The sequence below is a fragment of the Diabrotica undecimpunctata genome, chromosome 4 (assembly GCF_040954645.1).
Source record: "Diabrotica undecimpunctata isolate CICGRU chromosome 4, icDiaUnde3, whole genome shotgun sequence".
NCBI classification, from domain to species: Eukaryota; Metazoa; Arthropoda; class Insecta; order Coleoptera; family Chrysomelidae; genus Diabrotica; species Diabrotica undecimpunctata.
In genome coordinates, this window is record NC_092806.1 from 125202371 (window position 1) to 125220417 (window position 18047).

Below are 18047 nucleotides of genomic sequence, written 5' to 3' on the forward strand. Positions count from 1 at the left end.
AGTGGTAGTCGCCCGTTTTTTTTGGATTCAAATAGGAGCAACTCTTCTTTAAGAAAACTCTCAGAACTCCCAAGTGGGTAATTATAAGCCTTCTCTCTTTTCCCGGCGGTGCTTTAATACCTGTGGACAATTCCTCCAACACAGCTTGGCAGTTGCTTTTAACATTTTTCTCTTGCTATACCTTGGAAACCGTATGGTCTTCATTTATCCATGTCTCATCTAAATAATACATTCTTCGGTTTATTTCTCTGTGCTGTTTAATTTTTCGAAGATACTGCCTTCTCCAAGAAACGATTTCCGGACTGTCCATTAACATTGATTTTCTGTTTGGTTTCCCACTAAAAATTTAATTCGTGAAGTATCTTCCCCAATCGAGTTCTACTGATGCCCAGTACATCATCATCTTGAAATGCGGCATGAATTTTTGAAATTGTTGGAATTTCATTGGCAAAATAAAAAAAAGGAACCTTTCTTCGAACTACACTTTTAACATTTTCATTAATTTCCAGTGGCCGTCTTCCTGATTTTACAACAGGATTCGTGATAATCCCTTCCTTGTGCTCCTTTCTTAAATTATAAATTGACCTCTTGGAACATCCACCTTGGTTTCCAAGGTATGGAAAGACAAAAATGTTAAAAGCAACCGCCGAACTATATTGGAGGGATTGTCCACAGGTATTAAAGCACCGTCGAGAAAAGGGAGAAGGCTTATAATTATGCACATAGGGAGTTCTGAGGGTTTTCTTAAAGAAGGGTTGCTCCTATTTGAATAAAAAAAAACAGGCGACTACCTTGAGGATATGAACGCCGATGACCTTCTAAAATTGGAGCTTTTGCAAATCGCTAGGCAACACATACCTTCACACGCATCAAGACTGCATGTCGCAAGTAAAAGGGGACGTGGCAAGAAATAACACCACTTACAAACTTGCAGACGTTAAAGAACATTTTAAACACGCTTTACACAATGTCACTGCCTTAAACTGGAACAAATGCATTCAACATGTGATAAAAGAAGAAGAAAAAATGTGTGACTTGGACAACATATTAGACATCCTGGTGGAACCAATAAATATTAATGTGACTGCTGAAGACACTTGATACTTCTTATATAATTAATCTTTTAGCTATTTAGTATAATTTGAAATTTTTATTACAGCAATATGTATTATTTCCATTACTTTTAATAAATTTTCAAAATTATTACAATTATGTACAAAATAAAATTTACTTCTTCTTCATACGTAACTTTTACAAATGCTTTGAAACCCATTTGCACGCCCATGTACGTTTTACACTTGTAAATAAAAACATTATTAGCTTATTAACTACTGTCTTGGAGACTATTACTACTACTACTACTTGTCGGTTTATAACGTTCTCCGTCGTTTTCCGACTTCCAATCGCCACTTAGACCGGTTGTTCCATAGATCTTCTTCTATGGCCCTCTCTCTCAGTTCTTTATTTATTCCTTCGCTCCAACTTTTTCTCGGTCTACCTCGTTTTCTCTTTCCTTCTGGTTGCCACTTTAGTATTTCTTTTGGCATTCGTTGTTCGTCCATTCTTTGTATGTGTCCGAACCAGATAAGTTGTTTTGTTGTTAGGTCATCTGTGATTGTTCGTTTGATTCCCATTATTTCTCTAATGCGTTCGTTGGTAATCCTTTCTTTTCTAGATCTTCCTGCGGCTCTTCTCCAAAAATCCATTTCCGTCGCTTTCAGCGTTGACAGTGTTCTTTCTTTCAGTGGCCATACCTCACAGCTGTATAAAGTGATACTTTTTACTATAGTCTCATATATCCTCTTTTTATTTTCTTTGCTGATGGATTGGTCCCATAAAATGGTGTTTAACATTGTGATGGCTTTTCTCCCTGACGTATTTCTCTCTCTTATGGCTTTGTCTAATGTTCCATCTTGTGAAATAGTGATACCTAGGTATTTGTAGTCACAGCAGTGCTTTATCGTAGTGTTATCGTCTAATATGAGATCTTTTTGTTCTGCTCCAATGCACAGGTATTCGGTTTTCTTTTTATTTACTTCTAGACCCCATATATCATACTCTTCAATTAATTTTCGTGCCATATAGTTTAAATCGTCATAATCTTGAGCCATTATTACTTGATCGTCTGCAAAGTTAAGCGTATATACCATAGTATTGGTGAGCGGTATCCCCATTGTCCTGCATTTTTGTTTCCATCTTTTTAAAGCACTTTCGAGGTATATTTTAAATAAAGTGGGAGACGAGCAACATCCTTTTGATGTTATAAATCCTGTTGTTACTTGTGTCCCTGCTTTTATCTTTGTTATTGGTTGGTTGTATAGCACTTTGACGGCTTTTATTAATTCTATATTAATATTCGTGCTTTCCATTGATTGTCACAGCTTCTTCAGTGGAACGCTGTCGTAGGCTTTCCGCAGGTCGACGAACAACATACGAATCTCTTGATTTCTTGCCATCTTTTTTTCTATTATCTGGGTTAAGGAGAAAATGTGGTCAATAGTGGATCGACCCGTACGAAATCCTGCTTATTCTTCTGCTTCATAATCTAAGTATTCTCTCTCGATTCGGTTCTTTAACACCTTTCCATATATTCGACTCATAGATCCGGTTACAGCTATTCCTCGGTAATTTTCACAATTATTTTTATCACCCTTTTTATGTATAGTGCTGAGGTGATATCTTCCAGTCCGTAGGGATTTCGCTTGTTTTTATGCATTCTTGAAAAAGTTGTCGAAGACATTCGTACAATTTGTTGTTTTGATTTCTATGTTCCTGAAATTCGACTCTATTCTCTACCAAAAGTCCTTTGAAATACTCTTCCCAGTCTTCAGGTTTTATGCTCTGTAGTACTTCTTTATTCTTTTCTTTTGTCAATTCTTTTATCAGTTGGAGACTACTTAAAACCCTTATTACTATAGAGCCTATTAAATACTAGTTTTCAAACGGAAACTGCACATGCCTTTACTGCACAGACATCTGAAATGAAGTATAGGAGAGATCATGTGGAAAGCAGAAAATTGTTGGTTCTACTTTTCTTTTCTTTTTTAACTTTTTTTAACAATGAAAAAATGAAAAAACACACAAAGGACTGTCCACTTGGACTTCACAAAAACCATTAAAAAATTTGGTTATGGTACGGGTGTGAGAACCCGACCATTTGTACTGGAGTTGAAGCAGCAGATAGAGTGAGCAAAATCGAATGCCTTTAAAAATATTTTTTTAAGGTCTGGAGTATTTTCTAGCCAGTTTTGATAAAAAAATTCGATTTTTTTAAAATTATCTGGAGGAAACTGACCTTAAATAATTTGTTCCTGTGCTCCTGAAAACTTATGTATGTGTTGTTTTAATTTCAAACATTTAATCAGCATTATGTATAGTTAAGAATAATGACTTCCCGTATTTTTCGATATGATTAACACATTAATAATTTTATCACGATATTTTAATCATCTAGTAATTAAATATCTTCCAAATTTGTTGCGATTAATTTTGAAAAGATTAGTAACCAAAATTACAATATGACATTTGACTAAAAAGAGAGTTGATTAGAACAGCTTCAGTAAGTTTCGACGGAAAGGATTCGACACACTAAATATTGATTATTACTTCCTGCACCATGCCCGTCATCTAAATTTGATAATCATATTGGAAATAATAATTTTGTTTGTAACAGCTTGAAATAAATCAACGGATGTCTTTTGTGATCATTCTGGAACCAGGATATTCTTCTTCGGACTGAACCTCTTTCTCCGGTGACCTTCCTCTGGACTATGTGGTGTAGAAGATAATTATTGTCTATATGTTTCATCACTTGGCCGAAATATTTCGGCTGACTCCAGTTGATTCTTTATCGTTTTGATTATTTCTAAATTCTTTTTTGTTTGATGTAAAATCCTTCCTTCCTTGCTTTATTATGCGGTCCATCCAGCTTACCCGTAATATTTTCCGATATATCCATATTTGGAAAGCTTCTAGTGTTATGTTCCCTTCATACATCAATGTGGAAAATATATAGCAACATGCTAATCTGTTTTTAGTTTTAATATTCTATGAGTATATTTATTCTATAGTATATTTATCTTCAACGTCAACGTGGCAGGTCTCCACAGCGATGGGCAAACATCACGAAAAAGCTTCTCAATAAGCAGTATACTGAGGCAGTACATGTAACAGATGAGCGCGACCAATGGAGAGGTATCATTGATCAGACTATCTGAGCTCAATGATGAACCACAACACATCTGCCCAGAGATGTTAATGACTATTATAATGATCGAGTTTTCAATGAGTATTCTTATTTCTTTGCTCATATCTCAGTTCTCGTTTATATTGACTTCCAAATAGGCAATGTTGTTGATTTTTTCTAGTTATATTGTGTACGATGTGACCTTCATTTGCCTGTCTCTTACTGACAACTATATATAACAGTAAGTTTTAATTTTATTTGTCACATATTTCGGTGACCCTGTCTATGAGTATCTTTAGGTATTCTTGGTTAGTTATAATGTTTTTCATTCATTTTAATACCTCGTTACTCGTTCTATTTTAGCCAATGCTTCTTTAATTTAATAGATACCTTCCATTGTCTTGTTAGATATCTGGAAAAGGTCATCTCGCCAACAGAAGTGGCATTATGTTCTTTCACAGATAGAGATGGCTTTTGATAATATTTCATTGGAGTCTATTAACCTGAAACAACAAGAAAAGGTATATTACCTTCCATCGTCAAATAAGTCAATCCAACCTCTGTTAACATTGCTGCTCTAAAAAGCTGGTTAGACGAGCAATTAAACCAGTATCTGAGATTGCGCAGCCATGACATTCATCTTCTTCCAACGGCACGCTTTCCTAAAATCTATTACTGCATGATACTCTGCAGAAGCTAGTATTTTGTTTCTCTCATCACTTGAGGACCCTTAAGCTAGCGAGGACAAATGAGCGGAATCCAATTTAACCTACGTAATATTTTTTCACTAATTTTTCACTAATTTATTACCACCCTAATAATTTTTCACTACTACCACTCCTCCTTATAAGAAGTCAATAATTCTGTTGGGTTAATATTTAAGGTGATAAAAAATCTATTTTTACAATTTTATTGTACTCTTCTTGTAACTGAAAGTATAAATTGCTTGCCAGGTTTTGACTGAATTTTATCCACCCTCATAATTTTTAACCTCGTAAGCCACAGTTAATGGGAAACATTCAACAAGCTACGCATTCACGATAGCTAAACGCGAAATCTTTTTGGAAATACAAAAGCGCTCTACTAGATTTTTACTATATTTTTACCAGCCTAGTCATTGTTTTCTTAACTACCCTAATTAAAAACATTCTGAAATGTTACTCTGTGCTAATAAACTAATATTTATTTTTTAAATGTTTAAATATTGAAAATATGAAAATACCTTATTAAAAAAATTATAAATTTTAACTGTTTTGGAAAATTGACTCTGATTATAGTAGTGAGTACATGGCTAAGAGAAATCGAATCGTGAGTCCCTTTTATGAATATAAAATAACTGAAATCAAGTTGAGTTTTAGTAAATACTAAAAATCAAATTCAAATAATTTTATTATGTCTATTACATTAATTACCTTATTGTAAAGGAGGGTCGGGACACCTTGCCCCCCTATTGTTAAAAGATTAAAAGATTTGTATTTATTGGGTACATCCATAGAGCTGAGCGAAGTGTACCGCCAATCAAGGAGTAGGGGCTGCAGTCTTAATCGGATTTAAGATTGATACCGCCCTCTTCACTATTATTTAACTTTGGCAATAAATTGCAAATATAGCGCCTCTGTACTGTCCCTGAGTGTGTTTTATGCTGAGTACAATAGTTTTTAGGTAATTTTTAATAGTAAACACCAGTGCACATTCATCTACGCACGATCACGGCTATAGTTGATTTTTTTTATACTACTTTACGCCCCCAAAATTAGAAATTAAAGTGCGGAATTTATGCCCAGTGTGTTAAGTGAAAAATATGAAGATAGCAAAAAATAGTAAAAGGTTGAAGTAAAAGTACAATACAAAAAAATATTAAAAATACCTTTTATAAATTTGTTTTGTCTTCTTATTGGCTATATATAGCTTATATAGAATTATTGGCTTCTTATAGAGGGGTAAACAATTATAAAGGTGGTAAACGAATTGGAAAAGCTTTGTAGCACACAGTGGTATTTAAAAATTACGTTTTTATTTTAACCTAAGCTACCACGGGTCAGTTGAGAGGCGAAAAATTAGTAAAAATCGAGCAGAATCATGTGGTATTTCAAAATTTTTATTTGAGTTAGCTAGCTTAATATTCGAGCTTCCGCTTAATAGCTTAATATTGACTTTCCACAAGGAAAAGCTAAGAAGTGAAAAATTAATAGGCTGGTAATAATTAGTAAAAACCTATCAAAACACTGTGGTACTTCAAAAATATATATTTTTTTAAATTCTGCTGGCTCGAATATTTAGCTAGCGGGAACGTTGCCAAATAAGATTGGTTTAGGGGTGAAAAATTACCATAGTGATCAAAGTTTAGTCTAAACTTAACAGAAAACATTTTTATTTCAGTTATAAGTAAAGGAGAGTGAAATTGTAAAAGAATATTTTTTCACCTTAAATTTTAAAATAACAGAATTATTGGCTTTCCATAAGAGGCAGGTGATGGGTCAATAAATACTAGGGTGGTAATAAAATTCGTTAAAACCTATCAGAACACTGTGGTATTTCAAAAATATATTTTTTTCTAGCAAGCGATCAAAACCCTCGAATGGGGTGACAAAGAAATAAATGTGGACGGAGAGATGCTACACCACCTAAGCTACGCAGACGATATAGTCCTGATTGCAGACGATTTGGTATGATTTTGGACGATCCTGCGGCAGCCTTATGGACCATCACTGGATGTGTTCCGTTGCATGTTTTGGCGGTGGAAAGAAAAGAGCTTTATGAGAGAAGAGGTCCAAACCTTACTGTGGCCGAGAGAAGACAAGAAAGGGAAAGGTCAGTTGAAAGATGGCAAGAAGAATGGAACAACACGGAAGATGTGGCACAGTGGACGAAAATGCTGATCCCGAACATAAGAGATTGGGTGGACTGTGGCCACAGGCGACTGGATTATTTCCTGACACAGGTGCTCACAGGACACGGGTGTTTTAGGGCCTACCTCTATAGGATCGGAAAGGCTGGTACAGATGAATGCCTATACTGTGGATACTGGGAAACTGTGACACATACGATGTTAGATTGCAGCAGATGGATAGTGGAAAGGAACAGAATGGAGAGAGAGGCAGGTGTGAATTTTATTACAATGAGAGAAATGATTGAGAGAATGATTGAGAGAATGATTGAAAATAAATTAGTTTGGACTAACATACACAGCTATATCCGTGCAATGATCAAGAAAAAGGAAAAGGAAGAAAGACTGCTGGACCAACGCTAAAGGTAAGACTGAATGATTCTGAAAGGTGAAGCTAGAAAAATGGGTCACGCTGTATGAGTTAGAATACGTGAGTCAGACTGTGGGGAAGGAGGAAATGCCCATCTGGGAATGATGCCGAACTAGGAGTGATGAGTGTCTTCTACGCGCTACCTGGAACGAGACAGGGAGCCTCCTTGCTTATGAATAGAGTGTGGATGTGTATGAATGGAGAATGAATGAATAAAGGTAATGACAGAGGAGGATCTGGTTTAGCAGGTAGGCGTTCGGCGTAGAGTCGGCGACGAGAGGGCATTTTAAAGTACCTCGGGAACTATCGCCGGGAGTACTAAGAACGAATCCTGCACTAAAGTTAGTCTGGCGGCGTCCTGGACTGAAATGTCTTTTGAAGATTCCAGACCCTCCCTCTATAAAGAGAGAAAAAAAAGGTATTCTAGTACTAAAAGGTACTCTTACTCTAAGTCGATAGGATACACCGTTGTTCAGAAAAGTCCATTTGAAAATTTTTCGTTTTTAGTCTTGAAAGTTAAATTAATATTTTTTTGCACTAGTTGGCTTTGACCTGTCAACAGAAGTATAACCTACGTTTTTCATTGTCAAATTGTTGTCGGTTCGCGAAGTTTATGTTTTAGTTTTTTATTTTGTGGCATTCAAATATATCAATTTTAATAAAAAAAAAATGGTTTTTACTAATGAGAAATACGCTGATATACTTTAGTTTATGAGTGTAACTCTCGAACAGCACAACGTAGATACCCTGAAAAATTGCGTAATCGTGATCCCACGATTCCCCACTCAATATGTATAGCCCTTTATCAACAATTAAGAGAAACAGGTTCAGTGGTCCCAAAAAATAATTAAAGAGGACGACATGATTATGTAACAACAACACATGAAGATGTTATTTTAATGGAAGTTGTGGAAAATCCAGAAATTTGCTTTCAAAGACTATCTTCCAAGTATCCCACAATTTTAAAACCTTCCGTAGAAAATATTTAAGATAACGAAAATTTATATTGTTTCATTTTGCAAAGGTACAAGTACTGTTACAAGGAGATTTTTCTGCTCGTGAAGAATTCGCTAGATGGTTACAAAATCAGAAAAATCAAAATGATAATTCTTTTCAGATACATTTTGTTTTAGACAAAGCAACATTCACAAAAAATGGAATTTTTAAAGTCGTATGTTGGTGACAATGCCCCACGTTGTTCAAGAATTTAAGCATCAGCATAGGTTTAGCATAAACGTCTGGATAGAAGTAGTTAACGATTATCTACTTGGGCCTGTGGAATTGCCTGCCTGATTACTGGCATTTGGGGTTATCGTTATGTTTAATACTGTGTCATTTAGATTTACACTGTCACTGAGAGTATCTCCCGCAAGTCGACTTGGCAGGTGAATTAGATAGGTTTAAATCATGAATGTGTTGCTTGTGTGAGTCCATTTCAAAAGGTGAAAGAAATAATAAGTTAGACTTACTCACAATCAATTTAATTTAACTAATCGGACGACCGGTTTCGCTTTCTACAATATGCAAAGCATCTTCAGGTCACGATACACTTCAAGTATATACAATTACAAGATATAACTTCAAGTTTATACAATTGCACACCCACACAATCTATACATCCATTCCTATTCATTGTCTTACAACTGTCACCTTCCAGAACAAAACATAAAATCTCAATAAATAACACATATTTCATAAATATATCTCCAGAATAAACTTAAATAACTTTAAAGAAATTAATGGTATAGAACATTACTTTCATAAAACAAACAATACATTCCACTTATCTCTACTTCATTGGATAAAATCTGTCTCCTCAAGAACTTCCCAGTTTACTGTTAAACAATTACAATAGTTAACCTGAGTTCTCCAATCAACAATCCAAGATAGTTTGAACCATGTTCTTTCAACCATCAATTAATAGAGTACCGGCATGTAAGTAATGTTTATTTAGTTGTTCATTTATTTATTGATTCATTACAGTTTAATAGACGATGTTACCAATTTGTGGGTCTTACCTTGTTTGCTTAAACATTTTATTATTATTATTTTTATTCATTTATAAAACCACAGACATGTAATATTGGCATAATTACTGTAATTTATATAATTTGTATCACCTACCTATGTTTTTATCTTTATTAGACAACACCCTAATATGGGATTATTGTTTTCAGCATTTTAACTTTGTATTGTGACCTGAAGATGCTTTGCATATTGTAGAAAGCGAAACCGGTCGTCCGATTAGTTAAATTAAATTGATTGTGAGTAAGTCTAACTTATTATTTCTTTCACCTTTAGATAGGTTTAAGTTTTGCTTGTGTTAGGGCGTAAGGGCCAGCTCTTAAAGTAGGTACTTAGTGTGGTTAGTGTTCTTCAGACTGTATTGTGCTGTAAAATGGCAACCGTGTCAATGCTGCCAGCTTGCCTAGGTGCCATTGAAAGAGAGTGTGTAAAAAGATCTCAGCGTGAATGCATGTACCTAGTTGTGCATTTATTACAATTTTCAAGTAAAATACAGTCCAACCATTGTTTTTCTTTTAAACCATTGAACCAGCGAAAAGTACACACAGTTAGATCTTCGTTTACAGCTCGTTCTAATGCTTATTTTCTTTTATCTTGGAAGCCAATAGCCAGGTCGTCAGGATAAATGAATTTTTTTATTTTGTTTCAGGTATGTCAGCTGTATAAAGGTTAATTAACACTGAACCTTGATGTAAGGCGTTGTTTAGTTTTTTAACGTTACTCCGGTTATCATTGATTCGCATTAATTCAAATACGGGGTGTCCTAAATTTTAAGCATTCGATACACTCGATTATTAAATTTTTAGGTATTCTAGTACTAAAAGGTACTCTTACTTTAAGTCGGTAAGATACACTATTTTTTAGAAAAATCGTTTGGAAAATATTTCGTTTTTTCGTCATGAAAGTTAAATTAATTGTTACCTTAATTAATTTTGTAAATTATATTTTGTTGTCAATAAATGCAGCACAGAATTCGTAAAATTCGGCGTCCTTGCGGGCCAAGCAACTGGAAGGCCTTTTTCAATCCAATGGTCTTCGTAGTTATTATCAAGAAAGTCTCGTACATTTCTGCTAAAGTGGGCCAGACAGTCGTCATGTAGAAACCATAAGTTTTGCTGAATATTTAAAGGCACATCATCTAATGAATCAGGTAAAACATTTTGCAGGAAATGTAAGTAATCATAAATGTCTACCTTACTAATGCCTTTTTAAAATAAGAAATCGAGATTCCTTCAAATTGAATTCAATTATCTGCTCAATAAATATGCAAGTCCAAACAAATACCTTTAGATAATCCAATAAACCTTTTTATAAAAAGTCGATAAAACGGTAATTGACTTAATGCTTTGCTGTATAATCGAATCATGAAAAAGGGACTTTCTAAGAATCCATATTGTTTCTTAGTTGTTATTAGATTAGGTGATCGTTAAGTACCAGAGAATATATATATATATATATATATATATATATATATATATATATATATATATATATATATATATATATATATATATATATGCAGTGAGAAAATAAAATGTTCCTCCCATGCGTCAGTTCGTTATTTTAAAGATAAAACCAAATCGCTCGGATAGGTCAATTTTGAAACTTGTTCCAATATCTAACGGTATCAAAGTTTCGGTATTTCGATGAACCCCCATCACGATACAGTCACAGCTACATCACAGAACGGATTAACGGATATCAAAAGCTGATTCTAAAAATATATGACACCAATATTTTTTTGCTTATTTATGAACCTGTATTCATAAATAAGCAAAATATGGATAATTTTACAAACCAATATGGATAATTTTTACCTGTACTATTTTTCTTTAAATACATGGCCTATTATTTATTTATTAAAAAGCTGTCAAAACATAGAACGATTGTCAAAACCCTATTATTAAATATATGTTTATGTATAGTCCAGTCATCATCGATTTACCAAGAAATGTAGCTGAAATATTTAAAAAAAAAAATGTTAATTAGCTATTTTGAGTAGAATAAATCGTTCTCTCAGAAACAACGCTTGACGCGATCGGTGATTTTAAATGCCAGTTAGGCGCGAAATCAATTTTTTAAATAAAATTTGGATCAACTCTACGGTAACAATTCGATACCTGTTGATCAGAGCGCCCTATCGACAAAAATCAAAATGCTTTTTAAAGGTGAAGAGAGCAGCTTTCGTATGCAATTTTGCAAATGAAGCCAGTTTCTATAAAACTGTTAAATAAATAAACTTTCGCGATTTTTTCCATTTTTTTACGATTCTCATGAGATCAATAAAATTAATCACTTCCACTGTGATTCCAATTCCACATTTCAATATTTAGTAAATAGAAAGCTGATCTAAGAGTTGAGCGTCAGTAAAATATAAGAGAAAGTTCATAAATGAATAAAAACAAAAGAAATTGAAATAAAATAATGATTTAAAGAAAAATAACAAACGTGTACGTTTTTAACGTTACATACTCCTACCGCTCATGAGAAAAATTTCAAATACAACTGAGAAAATTTTCTCAAAAAAAAGGAAGAACACAATGTTCCACACAGGAAAAGGGTATATTATGTAGTAGTAATTTGTAACAATAAATCAAAAATAAATGCTTTAATATTCAAAATAAAGTAATTATGAATTATTAATTAAACAAAATTTAGAGTATAATTTAGGGAAACATTTCCCAACGAATTGTAGTATCCGTCAAACTAAAATTGTTTAAATATTATTTAAACAAAAACAAATTTCAGATGTTACTATGGGGAGATACCACCAATGAAGGTCGTCAACAATTAATTTTGTTATCCACAAGAAAGCGGAATTCCTGTAGTTGGCTGCATACCATATATCACAAAAAATTCTTTATCCTCGTCTAAGGACTGGCAACCCCAGGGAGTCCTACGTTACCATGTGACCAATTCCGTTTATAACTTAAACATGCTAGTTTTTTAATACCAAATATGTAATTCAAAGTTGATCCAACTACATTTGAAGGGTTTTTACCCATATATTTAGAGGCTTCAAACATGTAAATCCAGATAGCACTGCACTGATGATGAAATAGTTATTAGATGGAATAGATGGAAAACCCTTAGAAGCAACCCTTAAGTTGTATCTTTCCAGCTTAACATACTTTTTACAGTGCACGTTTCTATTTGTCTTTTGACTTTTCTGCAATCAGAAGTATTGCACCGGGAGATTCTCAGCACCCCTGTTCCATCCCGAGGACCACCATAACTCCAGAATTATTGTTTAGGAAGAATAAAATAGAGTAGTCTTCCTTTGTTTTCTACACTAGCTAGCAGTAGGCGTCAGCTCATATTTTGTCTTCCAGAGGAATCTGCTGTTTCACCTACCATGACGAAAAATTAGTGTTCTGCTACAATTTTTCTAATGGAATTGATTACCTCTATATATACGACTTTTACATAATTTTTTCGTAATGTACTTTTTTCTGGTACGTTTGGTTGACAATATTTTTGTAAAAATCCGCTGATAATGGGCTTATTTAATGGTATATTCGCTGCCATCAAGGCTGCACACAGCTCTGTTTAAAGTTGTTGGCGTCGCTTTTTAGAGCTTTAATTAATGTTTTTTTTTATTAGCGTTAAGAGCTTCTTATAGTGAAGGAGCCTGTAGCTTAGAAGCAACATGCAGCCCAAAATAATTAAATTCATTATTAAATTGGTGAGATTTTGCTACTTGTTTGAGCACTTCTACAGCGTTATCCAATGATTTTTCAAATTCAGTTTTTGACTCTCAAATCTTTTCTTTTGGCTGGCGACAATAATGGGAGTTTGGAGTTCATTATCAACTGACGGTGGGGCATAGTAGTTGAACTGTGCGCTGTTATTTGGTGTCTCAGAAAACTCGTTTTCCACAGTTTCATGTTCAGCGGTTTCCTGCAATAAACAAATTAAACTAAATCTTTTGAGCTAATGTTTTTATTTATTTTGCAGGTACCCAAATGTGAAGAGGACTGAAAATAAATTGAACCAGGATTCAATGATACATGGTAATTTGCAAACTGTATTGATGGGAAACACGTATTCAGTACCCATCTAACCAGAAAACCATTTTACTTTATCAACATCGCAACAACACAACATAGAAACTCTCTTGTGGAAGCTAGAGAAAAAAAGGTCAAGTTAGCTTCTTATTTTATTGATAAAGGAGTTGTTACTTGGCAGGATAAAATGATATATTAAATAATTATTGGGTGAATTATGGTTAGTAAGTAAATGATTAAAAATAAAGATTGATTTCATTTTACCTACCTACTAATTACGTACTTTTTTTGCCTTGAGGGTGGGACTATAAGTTTTTTTTTATGTCCTACAGCAGTGGTTTTTTACTACTAATTAATGTACCTACATTAAAATAAATAGATGACACTTGCCAGGTTTGACTGTGTTTATACTATAGTTCTTATTTTTAGTTTTAAGAACTTTTATTGATTCTAGCCCTGATACATCCAAAGAGGCCTTTTCCGCCGCATCCCGCTTATTTCGGTTTTTTAAAATCAGGGTCAACTTTGACCCAGAGCAATTCCTTTAGATACTCCACCAAGAACTCATATGTATTAAAAACTGTCTCAGTCTCAGTCATTTTATTCAAAATACTTCAATCAAATATCAACAAAAACTATGCATCAACAATTAATTTACTATTTGCGTATATACACCTGATGACAGTCTCTTTGTCAACCATTTTCCATCCACTCCTGAATGTAGGTCTCTCCCAATTGCTTCCATCTTTCTCTATCTTGCGCCAATCTAATCCACTGTTTGCCTGCCACTGTTCTTATGTCATCTACCCATCTTTTTTGAGGTCTTCCCGTGCTTCTTGTTGTCATCCTTGGTCTCCATTCTAGAATTCTCCGTGTCCACCTGTTGTCATTATATCGGGCTACGTGACCTGCCCAGCGCCATTTCATTTTTGCAATTTCTTCCACAATATCCCTAATCTTCTTTCTACGTCTTATCTTGGTGTTTCTAATCTTGTCTCTTAGTGATATTCCAAGCATGATTCGTTCCATTGCTCTTTGCGTTGTTTCTAATTTTTTAGCAGATAAGTTTACAGGAATGGAGGTGTTTTTCAAGATATATGCTAATTTGCCGAAAGCGCCCCATGCCAGTTGTGTTCTTCTTTTAATTTCAGCATCTTGATTTGGTTTTCCTAGTTTGATAACATGACCTAGATATACATAATGTTCAACATTTTCTATGGTATGATTTTGTATTGTTATATTTGTCTGGTCTCGGCTCAGTATTTTTGTTTTGTTGTAGTTCATTTTTAAGCCTACCGCTCCTGAAACTGCATTTAATTGTTGTAACATATCATTTAGTTCTTGGATATTATCGGCTATTAAAACTATGTCATCTGCGAATCGCAAGTGGTTTAAGTATGATCCGTCGACGTTGATACCCTTATTGTTCCATTCTAGTTTCTTAAAAATGTCTTCTAGAGCAAGGGTAAATAGTTTGGGAGAGATGGTGTCTCCTTGTCTTACTCCCCGTTGTAGTCTTATGGGATTAGTTTTTGTGCTTTCGTCCAGCTTTATCTGCATGGTGGCATTTTCATATATGTTTTTAATTATGTTAGTGTATCTTGAATCTATACGTGCATTTTCTAGAGATTCAAGCACTGCCCATAATTCGATGGAATCGAATGCTTTATGGAAATCGACGAACGCCATATGAATTGGAACATTATACTCGGTGCATTTTTCTATCAGTGTTCTTACGGTGTGCAAGTGGTCTATGGTACTAAAATGTTTTCTGAATCCAGCCAGCTCGATAGGTTGCTAGAAATCGAGCTTATGTGTTAGGCGCTTGGTTATGATTTTAGTTAGTAATTTATACAGATGTGACAGCAAGGATATTGGTCGGTAATTCTCGATGTTTGCTTTGTCTCCTTTCTTGAATAGTAAAATTATTTCGGAGTTGTACCATTCTTGAGGAATCTTTCCTTCATCAATTACTTTATTAAATAAAATATTTAATACCTGTTCTATTTTTCTTCCACCGATTTTCAACATTTCGACTGTAATTTTATCCTCTCCCGGACATTTATTCGTTTTTAGTTGATTTAGGGCCATTCTTATTTCATAGTCGGTTATGTCCGGTATTTCTTCTGAGCCTCGCTTATTTCCTTTCTGTCTCGGACGGTGACGTTTTTCTCATTTTTTATTTCTATGATTTTTCTTGTGCCGTTTGAGTTTTTTGCTTTGAGTACTTTCATATTGCAGTTATCTTGTATTATATTTTTTATTAGATTGTTAGTATAGTTTCTATGATCGTTCCTAATTTCTTTCTTCACGTTTTTGTTTAAACTTTTGAAGCTGTCCGAAGTTCGATCTGTTCTGTTTCGTCTTTCTTTTAGTAATTTAATTGTATTAGGTTGAAGTTTAGATGTTTTGGCTGTTTTCGTGTTTGAGCATATTTTCTTAACCGATGTTGTTACCGTTACTTTTATTTTATTGGCTAGTCCGTTTATATCCATTTGTCTCAGTGTCTCTACTGATTTTAGTCTTGTGCTTAGCTCTTTTTGGTATTCCGTTTGTTTTTGAAATAGGACATCGGTGGTTGGGTATCGTTCTCGTTTAATAAGTTTGTTTCGTTCTACTCTCGTCTGTATTTTAATATTCGCTCTAACCAATCTATGGTCACTTCCGGTATAGAATTTGTTTAGTACTGTCACGTCGGTGCATATGTTTTTGTTATTGGAGAGTATATAGTCTATTTCGTTCTTGGTTTTCTTGTCTGGGCTGATCCATGTCCATTTACGTTGTTTAGATTTTTTAAAGAAACCGTTGAGACAAAATAAATTTTCGTTGTTTAAGTAGTTGTACAACATCTCACCCCTTTCGTTTATGTTGTCCAGCCCAAAGCGACCGATATATTGTGTGTCGCCCTCTTCTTTTGTTCCAATTTTTGCATTAAAATCTCCTGTGATTATTACGAAGTGTGATTTTTCTTGGTTCCTTGCTGTTGTCAGATCCTCGTAAAATGATTCAGCTTCCTCGTCTGTTGAGTTTCCTGTCGGTGCATATCCATGTATTATCTGTAAGCTGTATCTGCTGTTCAAAGCGATGACAAGATATATGACTCTGTTTGATACTGCACAGAACTTCGTTACTTTATAGGGAGCTCGTTTGTTTATCAGGAACGCTACACCGCCTATGTGATGATTTTCTACGGAGTTTTTCTGGTATAGGTGGTGACCAGATTTTAAGATGGTACATACTTCTCCTGGTAAGCGAGTTTCACACAGTCCAATTATATCTCATTTGATATTTGAGAGCTCTTGTTCTAGTTCGTCAAGGTGTTCTTGGGTCCTCATAGTTCTTATATTGTAAGTGGCTATACGAAGCAATGATGGGTAGTTTTTCTTATTTGATTCAGTCGAATATTTGCCTCCCCCAGAATCCATGAGGCTGACTGATTGTTCAGTGTGAGATTCTGAGTGTTTAACTCTACTCACCTGGGGTAATTTCGTATTGATACTCGACATCTTCAACTTGGGAGGTTTTAGCATATTTAAAATGCCACGCTTGCCGAGCGGGTTGGCGAGTGATTCTATACAATCCCTAAAATCAGGGGATTGCCACTTCCGCCAACCACGCCGTACCGAAGGTATTCTTCTCCGCCGTGTCTGCCGTTGTGGACTTCATCCGTGACCCTGGATAAGGGACCCTAAGCAGGTACTAGTTTCCCGGGTCAGGAAACCCCTGAAATCTGTGGAGGGCAGGGATTGATTCATTTTCCCTGATAGGACTATCCAGAGGAGTTCCTACCCGCTACCCTTCTGATGACAGTAATAATACAAAAATGATAGTAAACTGTCAAAGTAGTGTGACAGTTCCGTACACACCATGGTATTTCAATTGACTGTGGCAGCACATTCATGATAGCTCTGTCGCAAAATTAAATTATTTTGATATTGTGACAGGACAGTACGACGACTACGACGGTGCTACCTCTATAGTAAAGTTTGTTCTCACACGATGACAGACTTCTGTCATCGTGATAACTAGGCTTAAGAGAAATACTTTTGTGACACCTCTCTCATTGGCAAAGGTAAGTGCAATTATTATTGACACTCATTTAAAACAAATAAAAAAATGTTGATTTTTTTACAGTTTAGACACCACTACCACTAGAATATTACAGTGACAGTTGACAGTGATTATACAGAGTTGAGAGTGCCGAGCATTTAGTCACTTTCCAGAATAATGCCCTTTATATGAACTCTCAAATCTAAAATGGAATCATTGACAAGCTAAATTTTTTACAATTCTCGCTGACTAGACGACTGACATTCCGCGTAAGGAGCAAGCCTCGCTATGCTTGCGATATACTAATTTAAAAAATGTTAAACAATTTAAACTTACGGAGATGTTCTTAGAGTATATTCCAACTATTGACGTGACAGGATCTGGTGTTACAGATCTCATTATTACAGTCCTGAAAAAACATGGACTTGAATGTTCCCATGTGGTTGGTCAATATTACAATGGGGCTGAAGCTATAAGTGGATATTTGCACGGTGCCCAATCGTATATTCTTCAAGATTGTCC

At 34.7% G+C, this 18047-nt stretch overlaps 1 long non-coding RNA gene across 1 annotated transcript in view; it reads left to right on the top strand.

The window, feature by feature from the left end:
- Positions 1-18047, top strand: part of LOC140439964 (uncharacterized) — a 60593-nt gene that overhangs the window by 13070 nt on the left and 29476 nt on the right. The window contains exon 2 of the long non-coding RNA XR_011950770.1: positions 13426-13695. This is a non-coding gene — a long non-coding RNA (uncharacterized lncRNA). The remainder of the gene's footprint in view (positions 1-13425; positions 13696-18047) is intronic.